Source organism: Cherax quadricarinatus, chromosome 19 (assembly GCF_038502225.1).
Source record: "Cherax quadricarinatus isolate ZL_2023a chromosome 19, ASM3850222v1, whole genome shotgun sequence".
Taxonomy (NCBI): domain Eukaryota; kingdom Metazoa; phylum Arthropoda; class Malacostraca; order Decapoda; family Parastacidae; genus Cherax; species Cherax quadricarinatus.
Genome location: NC_091310.1, coordinates 36,629,105 through 36,646,228, shown reverse-complemented (window position 1 = coordinate 36,646,228; position 17,124 = coordinate 36,629,105). Strand labels below are relative to the sequence as shown.

Sequence of the window (17,124 nt, the reverse complement as noted above, 5' to 3'; positions counted from 1 at the left end):
AAACAATTCTTAAAATAATAACTTTCCAAGTTTGCTTCGCTAGGTGACAAAGTTAAGCCAGTGACCTAGCTTGATCTACATCCACAGGTCACCTTGACTACACATATTGCTGCAACAAACTTGTGATAGTCTACAAGGATGTGAGGTCAAAAAACATTTTTAACTATCACTGACTCATAATATACCTAATTCAAAACATAATACAAATAAGTACCGAGGTAGTGGCTACATGATTACTTTACTCTTCTTCTTTCCTATTCTCTTATGTATCTTTCCCTTTCCACCCCTTCCATTTTTTCCTCTTTTCCTTCCCCCTTTCCTCTCCCCTTCCCCACAACGCTGTGGGTAGTAGGGGTGGAGGAATTTGAGTGGTTTGTGCCTATGGGTAGGAACGTCTTCTCTGGCATGGGCGCCACTCTCCCCTCAGGGTGCTTGGCTGAGAGCCCACCATTTCTTTCGGCATAAATGCTGGGGATATTTTCCCATTCGTCTTAATTTGCTGGCACAGCTGACCTCACTGAACGAATTACGGGTAAGACTGTGGAATATGAAAACTGCTTTTCATAGCTCGACTTTGTATTGATGATTTATGTTCTATGAAAAGGAATTGGTGAGACTACTAGTAAGGTCTTCGTAAATATAATAAGACGACAACAATCTGTCTAGTTTTGTTCTCATCCTCTCCCTTCTCTTTGTCGTTAGCTTATTTTTAACTTCCTTTCCCCATTCTCTTTTATCTCCTTTTCCCCCACCTCTTTTACCCTTACCTTCCCCTCCATTCTCTTTTACCATCCCCTCACCCTCTCTTATCTTTCTGCCACTCTTCTCTTATGTACCTCCCTGCCTCTCTTACCAACCTCCTCCCTCCATCTTCATTCCTCTTATACCCTCGTTATTTGTTTCCCCACGCCCAATACTCCCCTCTCTCTCATACCTTCCCGCACTTCTCCATTTCTCTTTTTTCCCTCCTGCAGGCAAGCCTGCTCCTTCCCACTGCACTACCACACCTAAGCCACGTGTGCTGGGAATACCCCCCACCGTGTGTCAGTGTGACCTTTGACCTTTGTGGGTGTGTTGTTGGTGTTTGTGGTTTGAGGGTGGCTGCAGCCAGCACCACCATGCTCACCCAACCTGCTTCCTCAACTCTCCTTGTTCACTCCTCTCTTCCTGCTCACTCCTCTCTTCCTGCTCACTCCTCCCTCTCGACTGACCTGCTTGCACTTCCACCAACCTGCTCCGTCTCCCACATCGGGACCGGTTGTAACCAGGCACTATTTATAGAAACACACACACACACACACACACACACACACACACACACACACACACACACACACACACACACACACACGCACACGCACACGCACACGCGCACACCACACACACGCACACCACACACACGACACTGTACATCGTGTACGTCAGGCCCATACTCGAGTATGCAGCACCTGTTTGGAACCTACACTTGATCAAGCACGTCAAGATATTAGAGAAAGTGCAAAGGTTTGGGACAAGGTTAGTTCCAGAGCTAAGGGAAATGTCCTACGAAAAAAATTAAGGGAAATCGGCCTGACGACACTGGAGGACAGGAGGGTTAGGGGAGACATGATAATGACATACAAAATACTGCGTGGAATAGACGAGGTGGACAGAGACGGGATGTTCCAGAGATGGGACACACAAACAAAGGGTCACAATTGGAAGCTGAAGACCCAGATGAGTCAAAGGGATGTTAGGAAGTATTTCTTCAGTCACAGAGTAGTCAGGAAGTGGAATAGCCTAGCAAGTGAGGTAGTGGAGGCCGGAACCATACATAGCTTTACGACGAGGTATGATAAAGCTCGTGGAGCAGGGAGAAAGAGGACCTAGTAGCACTCAGTGAAGAGGCTGGGCCAGGCGCTGAGTATCGACCCCTGCAAACGCAATTAGGTGAGTACACACACACACACACACACACACACACACACACACACACACACACACACACACACACACACACACACACACACACACACACACACACTGACGAACCGACCGTCCTGTTCAGAAGTGTGTGCTCTAAAGAACGTGAGATCTTTTCTGTTTTAAAGAAAGTGAATGTGTGTGTATGTATATGTACTTTTCTATGTGTTTACAGGGATTGATTCACAGCTCCTGGTCTCGTCTCTTCGCTCGTCGCTACTACGTTCACTCTCCCTGCTCCATGAGCTTTATCATACTTCTTCTTAAAACTATGTATTGATCTTGCCTCTACCACTTTACTCCAGTTTGTTCCACTTCATGACTACTCTTAAGCTGAAGAAATACTTCCTAACATTCGTATGAATCATCTGAGTTTTCAGTTTGAAACTGTACCTTCGTATTCATGTTTCCATCTGCAAACAATCTGTCATCAGGTTGAGTTCTCTTTACCTCTCCTCGGAGGACGTAGCATTTAGCTCCGGGACTAGTTTCGTTGCAGACCCTTGCACTTTCTCCATTTTTTTTGACGTGCCTGACCAGGTGTGAGTTCAATACTGGTGTTGCATGCTCCAGTGTGGGTCTGATGTGCATGGTACCTTTGATATACTTTTGAAGAGTTTCGAGAGTTAATCTGCTTTCTGAGCTAGGCCATGGGCCAGGCTCGTAATGTACAGTGATGTGAATGACTTTACGTGGAAGTCGAAAAACTGTTTTTAAAATTGCCAGACGGGCATTTAGTTGACATGCACTCCAGGTGATACGTTCGGTATAATACTCACCTTAAAGGTCCTCCTTCAGTGAGGTTTGCAGCCTTTGTCTCCGAACCTGTGTGTTCTTACATATTTGTGGTTGCATGGGTAAATTCATAGCTCCTGGCCCCGCCTCTTCGCTGATCACTACTAATTCCACTCTCTACTCCATGAGCTTTGTTGTACCTCTTCTTAAAACTATGTATGGATCCTGCCTCAACTACATCACCCTCCAGACTGTTCCCTTCCTGACAATTCTGTGACTGAAGTACTTCCTAACATCTCTGTGACTCATCTGAGTTTTCACCTCCTATCCGTGACCCCTTGTTTCTGTGTCCCAACTCTGCAACATTCTGTCCTTATCCACCTTGTCAATGCCTCTCAGTATTTTATATGTCGTTATCATTATCGTGTACCCCCTATTCCTCCAGTCCTCCAGTGTTGTCAGGTTGGGTTTCCTTAACCTTTCTTCGTAGGACATACCCCTCAGTTCCAAGACTAGTCTTGTTGCAAACCTTTGCACCGTCTTAAATTTCTTGACGTGTTTGACCAGGTGTGGATTTCATACTGGTGCTTCATACTCCAATATGGGCCTGGTGTACATGGTGTACAGTGTCGTGAATGACTCTTTACTTAGATGTCGAAACGCTATTCTTAGGTCTGCCAATTGCCTATATGGTGCAGCAGTTATTTGGTTGATATACGCATCAAATGTGGCCGTTATGATACTCATCTCATGATCCTTTTCCCTGAATGAGTTTTGCACCCTTTGACCTCTTAGATTGTACTCCGTCTGGTCTTCTTTGTCCTTCCACAAACTTCATAACTTTGCACTTGCTGGGGTTAAAATCCAGGAGCCATATGTCGGACCAGGCTTGCAGCCTATCTAGATCCCTTGTAGGCGTAACTGATCCTCGTCCGCTTGTTTTCTCATAAGCTTTACATTGTCTGCGAACAGGGACACCTCTGAATCTATCGAAACACCTGACTTGTAGTCACTGAAGCGCAGGCGAGAGAGATATATCATAATCTACACCTGGAAGATTCTGGAGGGACTGGTTCCTAATATGCACACAGAAATCACTCCCTACGAAAGCAAAAGACTTGGCAGGCGATGCAACATACCCCCAGTGAAAAGTAGGGGCGTCACTGGTACACTAAGAGAAAACGCAATAAGCGAAAACTGTTCAACAGCCTCCCAACAGCCATAAGGGGCATTACCAGTAGACCCCTGGCTGTCTTCAAGAGGGAGCTGGCTGTGGTTCGTACGTTGGACTGCGTGCGGCCAGCAGTAACAGTCTCGTTGATCAGGCCCTGATCCACCGAGAGGCCTGGTCGTGGACCGGGCCGCGGGGGCGTTGATCCCCGGAATATCCTTCAGATAGACTCCAGGCAGGTATCCCTTCCGTCATGTCATTCTCTTATACTAGAAGCAGCATCGGACCTAAGACTGACCCTTGTGGAACAACAATCGACACACGCACCCACTCTGACACTTCTTCACATACCAATACATGTTTCCTTCTTGTCAGGTATTCCCTGATCCATTGCAGTACTTTCCCTCCCCGTGTGCGTGTGTGTGTGTGTGTGTGTGTGTGTGTGTGTGTGTGTGTGTGTGTGTGTGTGTGTGTGTGTGTGTGTGTGTGTGTGTGTGTACTCACCTGATTCTCCTAATTGTGGTTGCAGGGGTCGAGACTCAGCTCCTGGCCCCGCCTCTTCACCGACCGCTACTAGGTCCTCTCTCCCCCTGCTTCATGAGCTTTATCATACCTCGTCTTAAAACTATGTATAGTTTCTGCCTCCACTACATCGCTTGCCAGACTATTCCACTTCCTAACTACTCTATGACTAAAGAAATACTTCCTAACATCCCTTTGACTCATCTGAGTCTTCAGCTTCCAATTGTGACCCCTTGTTTCTGTGTCCCGTCTCTGGAACATCCTGTCTCTGTCCACCTTGTCTATTCCACGCAGTATTTTGTATGTCGTTATCATGTCTTCCCTGACCCTCCTGTCCTCCAGTGTTGTCAGACCGATTTCCCTTAACCTTTCTTCATAGGACATTCCCCTTAGCTCTGGAACTAACCTTGCTGCAAACCTTTCCATTTTTTCTAATTTCTTGACGTGTTTGACCAGGTGTGGGTTCCAAACTGGTGCTGCGTACTCCAGTATGGGCCTGACGTACACAGTGTATAAAGTCTTGAACAATTCCTTACTGAGGTACCGGAACGCTATTCTCAGGTTTGCCAGGCGCCCATATGCCGCAGCAGTTATCTGGTTAATGTGTGCTTCTGGCGATGTATTCGGCATTATACTCACTTCTAGGTCTTTCTCCTTGAGTGAGGTTTGCAGTCTTTGGCCACCTGGCCTATACTCTGTCTGTGGTCTTCTTTGCCCTCCTCCGATCTTCATGACTTTGCATTTGGCGGGGTTAAATTCTAGGAGCCAGTTTCTGGACCACACATCCAGCCTGTCCAGGTCTCTTTGTAGACCTGTCTGGTCCGCGTCTGATTTAATTCTGTGTGTGTGTGTGTGTGTGTGTGTGTGTGTGTGTGTGTGTGTGTGTGTGTGTGTGTGTGTGTGTGTGTGTGTGTGTGTGTGTGTGTGTGTGTGTGTGTGTGTGTGTGTGTGTGTGTGTGTGTGTGTGTGTGTGTGTGTGTGTGTGTGTGTGTGTGTGTGTGTCTGTATTTTTGTTTCCTTCAGCTTTCTTTTCATTTGTAAATTGTTTATATTTTTGCATTTGATACGCCATTTTACCTTTATTATTGTTTTTCTTTTTCTTCCTCTTGCTCTTTATTGCCTTTTTCATCCATTTTTTCGTGGTCTTATTTCCAAAATTTCATGAAAATCACTTTTGTGTTTCTCTTTTATCTCCTCTCTCCTCCTTCTCCCTTCACATCATTCCTTCCTACCGTCCTTTCTCCTCCCTCTCTTCATATCTCTCCTCTACTTTCCTTTCTTCTTCCCTTTACATCTCCCATTGTCTACCTTCCTTTCTTCTTTACAGCTCTTCCTCCCAGCTGTCCTCTCTCTTCTCACTTACATATTTGCCTCTTTCCCCGTCTCCTCTCCCTCCTTTCGTCCCTGGGAGAGTATAAATGGATCACATTTCTTCCAAATTGGATACAAATCACCAGAGGCGTAACACTTAAGTTGCAGCGTGCAGCAGCATTTTTATCACCTGCTGTAGTTTACCATCCTTGTGATCATGTTATCGTCTGACAGTAATATTTAATGTAGTTTACCTTCCTTGTGATTATATTACCGTCTGACAGTAATATTTAATGTAGTTTACCTTCCTTGTGATTATATTACCGTCTGGCAGTAATATTTAATGTAGTTTACCATCCTTGTGATTATATTACCGTCTGACAGTAATATTTAATGTAGTTTACCTTCCTTGTGATTATATTACCGTCTGACAGTAATATTTAATGTAGTTTACCTTCCTTGTGATTATATTACCGTCTGACAGTAATATTTAATGTAGTTTACCTTCCTTGTGATTAAGTTATCGTGTGACAGTAATATTTAATATAGTTTACCTTCCTTGTGATTAAGTTACCGTCTGACAGTAATATTTTATATAGTTTACCTTCTTTGTGATTATGTTATCGTCTGACAGTAATATTTAATGTAGTTTACCTTCCTTGTGATTAAGTTACTGTCTGACAGTAATATTTTATATAGTTTACCTTCCTTGTGATCATGTTATCGTCTGACAGTAATATTTAATGTAGTTTACCATCCTTGTCATCATGTTATCGTCTTATGTTATCTCCTGCGGGTAATATTTATTGTGATTTTCCCTTGCTTGTGATCTTGTTATCTCCTGATGGTAATATTTACTGTAGTTTACCTTCCTTGTGATCTTCTTATCTCTTGAGGGTAATACGGTTGAATGTAAAGAATTAATCAGTTACAAAGTGTGTGTGTATATATATATATATATATATATATATATATATATATATATATATATATATATATATATATATATATATATATATATATCACTGCGCTAGCCAAGGATTCGAACCCATGTCGTACTGGCCTGCCTTATGGTAAGCGAGAACCACATGACGCTTTAAACCACAGGACCACCCAACCCTATATATATATTTATATAAATATATATATATAAATATATATATATATATATATATATATATATATATATATATATATATATATATATATATATATATATATATATATATATATATATATATATATATATATATATATATATATAAAGCACAATACCGTGACTGGAACAATACACAAATAACCCGTACGTAGGAGAGTGAAACTCATGACAAGGCTAATAAATAAATAATGGCTGGTAACCAGAAGTGTGTTTATTATGATCAGGTCTGGTCGTAGCGGCTCGTGTTATTCCCAAGAAGTTAACACTTCTAAGAATGTTATTTTAAACGTCTGCTGGTTCACCTAATTAGCCCTACCCTGTAGAGGTGAGCTGCGGGGTGTGTGTACTCACCTATTTGTGATTGCAGGGTTCGATTCACAGCTCATGACCCCGCTTCGCGGGTCGCTGTGTGAGAGAGAGAGAGAGAGGTTGTGAACTTTGATCTTACAAAGCTGTGATCTCGAGTATTTGTGTATTGGATTAGGTTGCAGATATCCCCAAACTTTTACTGTTGATAGAGCGATGTTTAGCCACTTTTTTTTGTCTTAGTCTAAACTCTTTGTTGGTTTAACCTCGTTTGTGACGTGATTTGTGGGACAGTCATGTGTAGAGTGTCTCAAGTTTTCTTCTTGTTTGTTTGTTTGTTTGTGTGTGTGTGTGTGTGTACTCACCTAGTTGAGGTTGCGGGGGTCGAGTCCGAGCTCCTGGCCCCGCCTCTTCACTGATCGCTACTAGGTCACTCTCCCTGAGCCGTGAGCTTTATCATACCTCTGCTTAAAGCTATGTATGGATCCTGCCTCCACTACATCGCTTCCCAAACTATTCCACTTACTGACTACTCTGTGGCTGAAGAAATACTTCCTAACATCCCTGTGATTCATCTGTGTCTTCAGCTTCCAACTGTGTCCCCTTGTTACTGTGTCCAACCTCTGGAACATCCTGTCTTTGTCCACCTTGTCAATTCCTCTCAGTATTTTGTATGTCGTTATCATGTCCCCCCTATCTCTCCTGTCCTCCAGTGTCGTCAGGTTGATTTCCCTTAACCTCTCCTCGTAGGACATACCTCTTAGCACTTTCTCTAGTTTCTTCACGTGCTTGGCTAGGTGTGGGTTCCAAACTGGTGCCGCATACTCCAATATGGGCCTAACGTACACGGTGTACAGGGTCCTGAATGATTCCTTATTAAGATGTCGGAATGCTGTTCTGAGGTTTGCTAGGCGCCCATATGCTGCAGCAGTTATTTGGTTGATGTGCGCTTCAGGAGATGTGCCTGGTGTGTGTGTGTGTGTGTGTGTGTGTGTGTGTGTGTACTACGATTTTCCTCACCTACTTGTGTTTGCAGGAGTCGGTGCTTAGCTCCTGGCTCCGCTTTTTGGACAAGCTTGATGGGCATTATTGGCCTCTTATGCCTTTTCATATCTACTCTTGAAGCTGTGTATTAAGTTTGCTTCCGCCACTGCATCATCCAAGTCATTCTACTTATCGGCTATCCTGAGACTGAAGAAATACTTCTTGACATCTTTATGATGCATCTGCGTCTCAGTTTCCATCTGCGTCCCTCTGATCCTAGCTCTCTTAAATCAAACAGTTTGTCCCTATCTGTCCTATCATTTTCTCTTAAGATTTTGTACGTAGTAATCATGTCATCCCCCCCTTTTCCTTCTCTTTTCTAAAGTCGTCAAATTCAGGGTTTTCAACCTCTTATAGTAAAGCATTTCTCCCAGTTTTGAAACTAACCTTTTTGCAAACCTTTGGGCCTTTTCCAGTTTCTTTCAAATTTTTGACCAGGTGTGGGCTCCACGCTGGGGCCGCATACTCAACGATTGGCTTAACATATGTCGTGTATAAGGTTCTGAAGGATTCTTTATTCGTGTTCCTGAATGCTGCTCTGAGGTTTACCAGTCTTTCCTATGCCGCTGCCTCATGTTCGTTACCGGTTGTCAAAGGTACTTGTCGATGTGTGTGTGTGTGTGTGTGTGTGTGTGTGTGTGTTCATATAATTGTGGTTACAGGGATCAAGTCTCCTTCTGGCCCCCACCTCTTCTGTCCGCTATTGGGTTCACTTTCAGTTGGCTGCCGTAACTATTCTTGAAGCTATGTGCATATCCTGCCTCAACCACTCCTGTTTCTAAGTCGTTCCACTTCTTGACCTCTCTAAGACTAAAGAAATGTTTCCTAACATCCCTGTGATTCATCTGTATTTTTCATTTCTACTTGTGACCTCGTGTACCTGAGACCCTCCTCTTAAACAGACTCTCCCTGTTCACCCTGTCAATTCCTCTCAGTATTTTGTACGTTGTAATAATGTCTCCCGTAATCCTGTCCTGTAGTGTCGTCAGCTTTAACGTGTCTAGTGTTTCTTCAGTTTCTTCATAGCTCATACCCCTCAAGTCTGGAACTGGTTTATTTGTAAACTTTTGCACTTTTTCTCAGCTTTACACGCTTTAACAGATGCGGCTGTTAGTGTTTCATACCCTAAGATTGGCTTGACACGTGTCTTGAATAAGGTCGTGAATGCCTCCTAGTTGATGTTCCTGCAAGCTACCCTTAAATTTACCAGTGTCTTGTTTGTTGCAGCCGTTACCCAGTTGATGTGTGTCTCAGGAAAAATGCTCGGGACTATGCTCACCCCGAGATCCTCTTTGTGGAAGGTTTGCAGCCGTAGTCATCCGAACCCGTACTCTGTTTCCAGTCTTCTTTGCCCTTTCCTGAGTTTCTTAACTTTTCCTTTGCTGGGGTTAAATTCTAATAGCCACTTATCAGATCAAGTGTCAACAAGTTGATGCACAAGACACTTGTGCAACACCTAGGTATCTTATTCTGAAGATGTTTCACCAACGGTGGTTTTATCAGTTCACTACAGAGGTTATGGAGGTAATGAAAGTGGAGACAGTAGAAGATAAGGTAATCTTCCTTTCCTTCAGCCTTGATGAAGGTGTCCACCAACTGTAGCCTAAAGGAAGTTTTGAGAGTAGCTGACCTCGCATATGATGCAGATGTTAATCGATTTATGTGCGTCTCTGTGCATACTCGTTCATCTTATATTGAAAGCTACTCAAGGTGTCGCCTCCAATGCCGCTACCTGGAAGTTAGTTCCACTCATCTACAACTCTATTTCCAAACTAGTAGACCTACTTCCCTATATCCTTTCTAAATCTAAATGTGGCTTGGTAATAGAGTTGTGGATGAGTGGAACAAGCTCCCGAGTACAGTTATTGAGGCTAGAACGTTGTGTAGTTTTAAAAATAGGTTAGATAAATACATGAGTGGGTGTGAGTTGGACCTGACTAGCTTGTGCTGCTGGGTCTGGTACAGTGCTCCATCCTTGAGTGGGGATGACCAGACTGGGTGGGTCATTGGGATAATCCGGGGGGGGGACATGGACCTGCTCTGCATGGGTCAGTAGGCCTGTTGCAGTGTTCCTTCTTTATTATGTTCTTATAAAGCCATCGAACTTGACCCCCGTTCGACTGCGGCGGCGGGCGCTAATGCCTTTATCAATCAGGCCAGGAACCAGGAAACCTGGTCTGGGGCCGGGCTGCGGGAGAGGTGGCTTCCGGAAACGACTCCTTGTAAATTCCAGGTAATTGCTGTGAGTCCTGTCTTGGTTTAAAACAACATTTTGAAAGCCCTTGGAAATAAACCATGGTGTCACTGGTTGAAGGGACAGGAAGAGGAGTGGTTTAAAGTGACAGTGGTCATAATAGCTCACGAGTCATTATGAAGTGACTCATGAATCTCACTGTGATGAAAAATATTAATGGTGTCTACGTCAGTGATTTTACTGCAGTGATATGTTGCAGTGTGTGTGATGTGATTGTTAATGTTTATAAAGCAGGATCAACTGGCTCTGTAGGTTAGCATGGTTGCAGCACCTCTATATTTGTTATGTAAACATGCTAATGCAACGTGTCACTCATTTCGAAGCACCGAATAAGATTGTAGTTTGTTAGAGGATGGTGCTTGTCATACTCCGTAGTTAATATTGTTTGATGTTGCTGCAGGACTCTTCATACACGACTCTGCAGTTACTTTTCCCTTCCTTAGATAAAACACCCGATTAACTCTGCATGACCCCTGCGGATTTAGTGCTTCCTCACCATTATCATCACCGTCGTCATAGGGGACAGGTATTATGTTTTCCTATGTGTAAATATGTTCGATGGAGGCATTTTTTCCAGTGATAATGTGTTATGCTGCATTGTTGTTGCAGGTGTGGGAAGAGGCGAGAGAGATCTGCATCCTCAGCAGCCAGAGCAGCAGCGAGAGGAGCAGCAGAAGAAGCAAGAGCAGCAGCAGCAGCAGCAGCCGCAGCAGGTTTGGGGCAGTGCGCTGGAGTCCTGATGGTTGTCCAGCGTGCCTTATGTTGAGCCTGCGTCTTGTGTCAACCAGGTCGCTCAAACAGCCGTAGACAGGGACCATCATGTGCCGTGACAGAGATATGAACCCCTGACCTCTCTTCTACCCGCCCGCCGCCCAGTTATCACCGTCGTCGCCGCTGCCGCAAACCACACGTGACTGCCACCACTGTACTGCCACCACCGGCACCACTATAGTTCCGCCGCCGCCGTCTCCACCACGACGCCATCACCAGCAGGATTATTATCACGCCTTCGCCGCCGCTAGCACCACGTCTCACTTCTGGATTTGGAGGAGCCCACAACCAGCTAGCTAGCGCCAGCTCCGCTTCAGCGGAGCCCCTAGGGCAAGGCCAAGTTTGGTTCTGGCCTACAAGCGAAGGCACGGCGCATACCACTAACCACCAGAATATCACAGGCATTCTCAGGATTTTCCAGGACCTCCCACTCGTAGCCTAGGGACGAGTTGCACAGCTGGGAACGAGTCAATGCCGACTAGTGCTCCCTACAGACTCCATCCTAAAGAAAGCTAATCTACTTTACAACAAGTGATATATCCAGTATACACACACCGAGTGGTCGAGTGCTTGCTTCACCTTGAGCAGCGGCTTACTGAGAAATTCAACGCTTATCCTTTCCCTTCTACCTCCTCCCCACCACCAGCTTTATATATCCCCCAACACCCACACCAACCCCACCACCCTCTTCCTTCTTTTTGACTCCACCAGGCCGGGGTAGTCTCTCTGTCTCTCTCCTCTCTTCTTCCTACCTCCCACACTTCCTACCCACCAACTACCGCTCACCCCCAACAGGCGAGAATAATCTCTCGCTTCCTCTTCTTTTATAGCCAGTTCTTCATCCTCCTTCAGACACATCCACTTCAAACTCTACCTCCATTCCCTCTCCCCTCCATCCCCTTCCATCCTTCCTTCCTTCCTTTCCCCCCTTCCCCTTTACCACAACCATCAACTCGGGGAACCACAGTGAAACACAACTCTATATACACTGTTATCCATGGCTGCGGGCTAAACTCTGTAAAAAATGTATATATGTATTATATATATAAACTAATTCTGATGGCTATGCTTTAATGAGTGTATGTGATAATATACATATATAAATACCTATATATATATATACATATATATATATATATATATGTTATATATATAAATATACTTTATTTGAGAAACTATACAGAGAGAGGTCTATATAATTTTTGCAGAAAAAAAACAAAGTTTTGAAAGAAAAAAAAAAAGTGCGATAGGACTGTTTGTTGTAATCTTTGGGTCTGTGTTTGAGTTTTCTCTGCATAGCTTTGGTTAGGCGTCTCATCAAAAACTCTGCTTGAAGGAGTGCTTCACGGGGACACAAGTCAAGACAAATCGATAATATATAGAGATAACTGCAGCTTTAGCAAGATAGCAAGCTGACCACCAAGCGTTGAAGATAACGCGTGAAGAACAAGAAAGAGAAAGTAATATTATTGGCTAGAAGAACAAAAATTCATTTAGCATCTGCAGCTACATCAGAATAGCAAGTGAGCAAGAGAGAGAGAATTAGAAAGCAACACGTCTATTAGAGGAGAAAGAACACATTTTGAAGAACCACCACCACGAAGTTTCAAGAAGCCAACACGTCTATCCTTTGCTCAGGTGAGCTCACTAACCTTTTTTTATTTTGTTCAACTTGACGTAGTGTGTTCAGGTAAGTTTTCAATATTTATCTTTTCAATCACACTGTCTCGTGGACTCTGGTTCAATGTTGGGCGAGTTAGAGCTCTGAACACACGTTTCCCTTGTTCACCCAGCAATACATAGGCACCTGAGTTTTAGCCAACTGTTGTGGGTTGCATCCTGGAGTTAGTCCGGGAAAGGGAAAAGTGTCATATGCTTAAGGTATGTCTCGACTTTGAAATAAGCTGAGATAGGATAATAGCTCTTGGTCTGTTAATTCATTGGTGGAAAAACCAGTATACCTACCATTCCACTACCAAGAGGTGAATATACTTACTATATCTCACTGTATATACAATAAAAAATTACTTTCATCCCTACTTTAGGGATTAAGGTATTCATGACTGGTGATGAAAAGGTTGCATGAAGCCTTAATGACCCTAGTGTAATAGATTGGCTTCAAGTACAATTCACCAAGCAACCAAGGTTGTTACAGTCACGATACTAGGACACTTCAATGTGCGGCTCAGCAGCTAAGTTGACAACACTTCTTAGGCACTTAACTGTTTGTTGTTTTGTTAGTAAATTTATGCAGCTTTTTTGTTTTCTTTGGGAATGACTGGACAAGTTGCTTTCCTGTTTTTACCTTGTCTCGGTGTACATGTACGGTCTAGCTGTACATGTACACAAATACGTCGCCAGACCATTTCTCTCTCTCTCTCTCTCTCTCTCTCTTTTGCTTAATACAGTAAGAGTGTTGTTACCTGTGACCTGTTTCCAGGGTTCTACTCTTGCAGCCTGCCCAAGGGCACACTTCCTTTGTTGGCTGTCTGGTCAACCAGACATAACATTCACATAACATTCACACCCTGGCTGATTTGGCATTTCTTTTTTTGTACATAGTCTACCTCACTTGTAAGTTATCTACATTAATGAATTGATAGCTGTAGTGTTTATTTGTAAATTGTCGGTTTGATTTGTAGTGGTAAGTTATTATTCTCTCTGTCTCTGTTTCTTTCTGTACCTCTGTCTCTCTCTGTATGTCTGACTCTCTCCCTCTCTCAACAATTATTGAGTTTAAATAGAGATTATTAGGAGTGTTATTGATGCTTGTTCACAGCAAACCAGTTATCTCTGTCTCTGATTCATAGATGCTTATTTTTGTGTATCTTAGCATTTGTATTTATCATGTTGTCTTGAAGTTACATGACGTGTTGACATGATGGTGGGTTTGCATGATTTGTTGACATGTTGTGCGTACTTGGTGAAGTGTTTACACGTTGTTGTGTGTACACGGCGGTGTGTTTACATGTTGCTGTAATGGAGGCACAATCGTCCGTCCTCCTTGCACGAGAGAGACACTAACAGCACTGTACTCGCCTCGCCTAGTGTCAGAAAGTTAGAGGTTGGGGCTCAGCACCCGCTAATTCGGCTTGGTAAATACACTCCCCTCCCCCAGAGGCGAATATAAAAGGCGCAGTTGCAGCACTATGAATCTTTATTGACGAGGCGTTCCACCTGCACTGCAGCCTACATCAGTCGAATACAGTGATTAATCTGAATTTTGGAGACATGAGCGCTGACGGAAGTCGAAATGGAAAGATAGTTTGATGAAATCAGTCCTTCACCGTACGAACAGGATGACAAGTCTCTTAGTCTGTAGTAGAATACACTGATAACCCGCATATAGGAGAGTGAAGCTTATGACGACGTTTCTGTCTGACTCGGACCATTCACAAGTTAGTGTTACTACTAATGAGTATGAAATCATTAGAAATGTTAAAACATAAACGTTTATCAATGAGATCAACATTATTATTAACATGAGAAGAAGAAATGGTACCTACAATTGGGGGTTAATATTTTAACTAACCATGTAGATAATCTGTAGGATGCAGAACCTTCAGAACTTATGATTGGTCTTATAGGACTGCCGACTCTGTGTGTTAAATGGTCGAAGTTGGACCGAAACGTCATCAGTTTTTCTTTATTTGCTGGTTATTTGTGTATTGTTGCACTTACGGTTTTGTGCTTTTTTGTTCTCTATAGTAGGAGCATATAGGCAGAGGCTTATATAGAGGAAGGTGAGGGGTAGCAGCTTGGAGATGAGTTCAGAGGTGAGAAGTAGGTCATGTTAAACAGATGTTAACAGAAGAGTTACTGAAGACTTCGTATTGTGTTGCAGTGTCAGACAAGTATCAGATAATAAATAGTATACAATACCGACAAGTTGTTATAAATGTTTCTTACTTCTTAACTTGTCAGTATTGTATACCATTTATTACAAAATTTAAAAGGATCACGTCCACGGTGTTTGGAGGAAATGACGTGATGGCGGCAATTATCAAAAAAACAACAGCCTGGTTGATAGGAAGACAGTAAGGAAGACTGGCCTCTGGCCGGCCTGCGAAGGATGAAAACCACTGGACACAGGTCACAGGAACAATTTTTATTAGGATTACGTTTCACTCTGTATAGAGCTTTATTTGGCCATGATTGGGTAAACTATAATAATATAAAGCGAAACCATGTCCCTTGCGTCTTTGTCTTGTTTTCCGGGGTGCTTGCACAACTTGCAGTCGTAAGAACCATCCAAACACCAATGACTGGACATGGTGTACAACACCTACCGGTATAAACATCACCGGAATGGTGCCTGCATCTACTGTCACATACACAAGCTCGAGTCAGTTTTCATGATGGGTGATAACTTATGTACAGTCTAATGATAACTCTCAATACTGCGGAGCCAGCCAACCACACCGTGTATGCCAGGGAAGTGCTGTGCACGTGTATGGGAGAAGCTGTTTTCTAGTCTCAGTATGGAACTGATAAACCAATATGTCATATATATATATATATATATATAGTATATATATATATATATATATATATATATATATATATATATATATATATATATATATATATATATATATTAAAGGTTCCACCTTTAGAACCGGACTGGGGACCCTCATCCTCAGAAGACAATAAACGTACCGCAACATTGCACTAGCCAACGAGTCGAATGCATGCTCTTTTGGCCCACCTCATGGTGAGAGAAAACGCATAACGCTTTAGACCACTAGTCCACGCAATCCTGGTCTAGTGGTCTAAAGCGTCATGCGTTTTCTCTCACCATGAGGCGGGCCAAAACAGCATGGGTTCGACTCCTTGGCTAGTGCAGTGTTGTTATTGATCAATACCACTTGTTCCGTGGGTACAATAATATATATATATATATATATATATATATATATATATATATATATCTATATATTCGTCCAGCTAGGTATATTATACCTAGTTGGACGAATCTTATTGTGGCTAGCTGGTCCAGTGGCTAACGCGACCGTCTGGAGTTTTGAGACTCTCTGATCGCGGGTTCTACCCCGCCCGTGGTATGGTTTGTTTGCAATCATGTCATTACGATTTCGTGAGTCATGGTGTAATGTTATATATGCCACAGTTAGGTATACCCGGTGGTAGATTGACTGACCACATCATCTTTACCTCTCCACTGCTTCCCATGTTTTCATATTTAGTCACATTTTAATGTTCTCATATCTTGGGATAGACCTTGAAAAAGATGGAATAAATCTAGGAATAACTTTAATTAAGCTGGCTTTAATCCTGCTTCATGGCTTTTGTCAGAAGCCGAAATTAATGCATGAACTTGCAAATTGTTTTTACATTCAAATGTTTTAAATATACTCCGTTGGCTACCAACGACCTGACTGGTCAAAAAGCGGGTCACGATTACTGGACGAAGGACAGAGCTTCCACCACTCTGTGTTGAATGAACCACACGGATTCAGATAAATAATAATTTAGGCTTACTTTATTAATTCACTTCTATTTTTTAACACTCCGGCCATCTCCCACCGAGGTAGGCGACCCGACAGAGAAGATAATACTTCCACTGTCATTCAGTCACTCTTGCCAGAAGAGCGCTCAATATCTTCTTTATCCTCTCCATCCAACCTTTCCGAAGACGACCCCTATCCTTCCTTCCCTCCACACAAGATTTATATGCCCTCCAAGTCGCTCTGTTTTTCTCAATCCTCTCTAAATGTGCAGATCCTCCCAAAAATCCCTCAGCCCTCTGGATAATACTTCTGGTGACGGCACACCTGTTTAATGCGATTATTTGGGTGATGCAGTGGCGTGGAGTTAATGATACGTCTTCGGAGGCTTCTTACTTTATTAGTAAAGTCGTCGTGGGTACAC

The 17,124-nt window shown here is 43.2% G+C and overlaps 1 protein-coding gene across 2 annotated transcripts in view; it reads left to right on the top strand.

The window, feature by feature from the left end:
• Positions 1 to 11,049: 11,049 nt before the first annotated feature.
• The window catches only part of LOC128688314 (protein FAM13A), a gene marked incomplete at its 3' end in the record, with an annotated part of 387,349 nt that continues 381,274 nt past the window's right edge, over positions 11,050 to 17,124 (top strand). The window contains 1 exon segment of one of the 2 annotated variants that reach the window (XM_070086656.1): positions 11,050 to 12,873. 2 annotated transcript variants of the gene reach the window in all.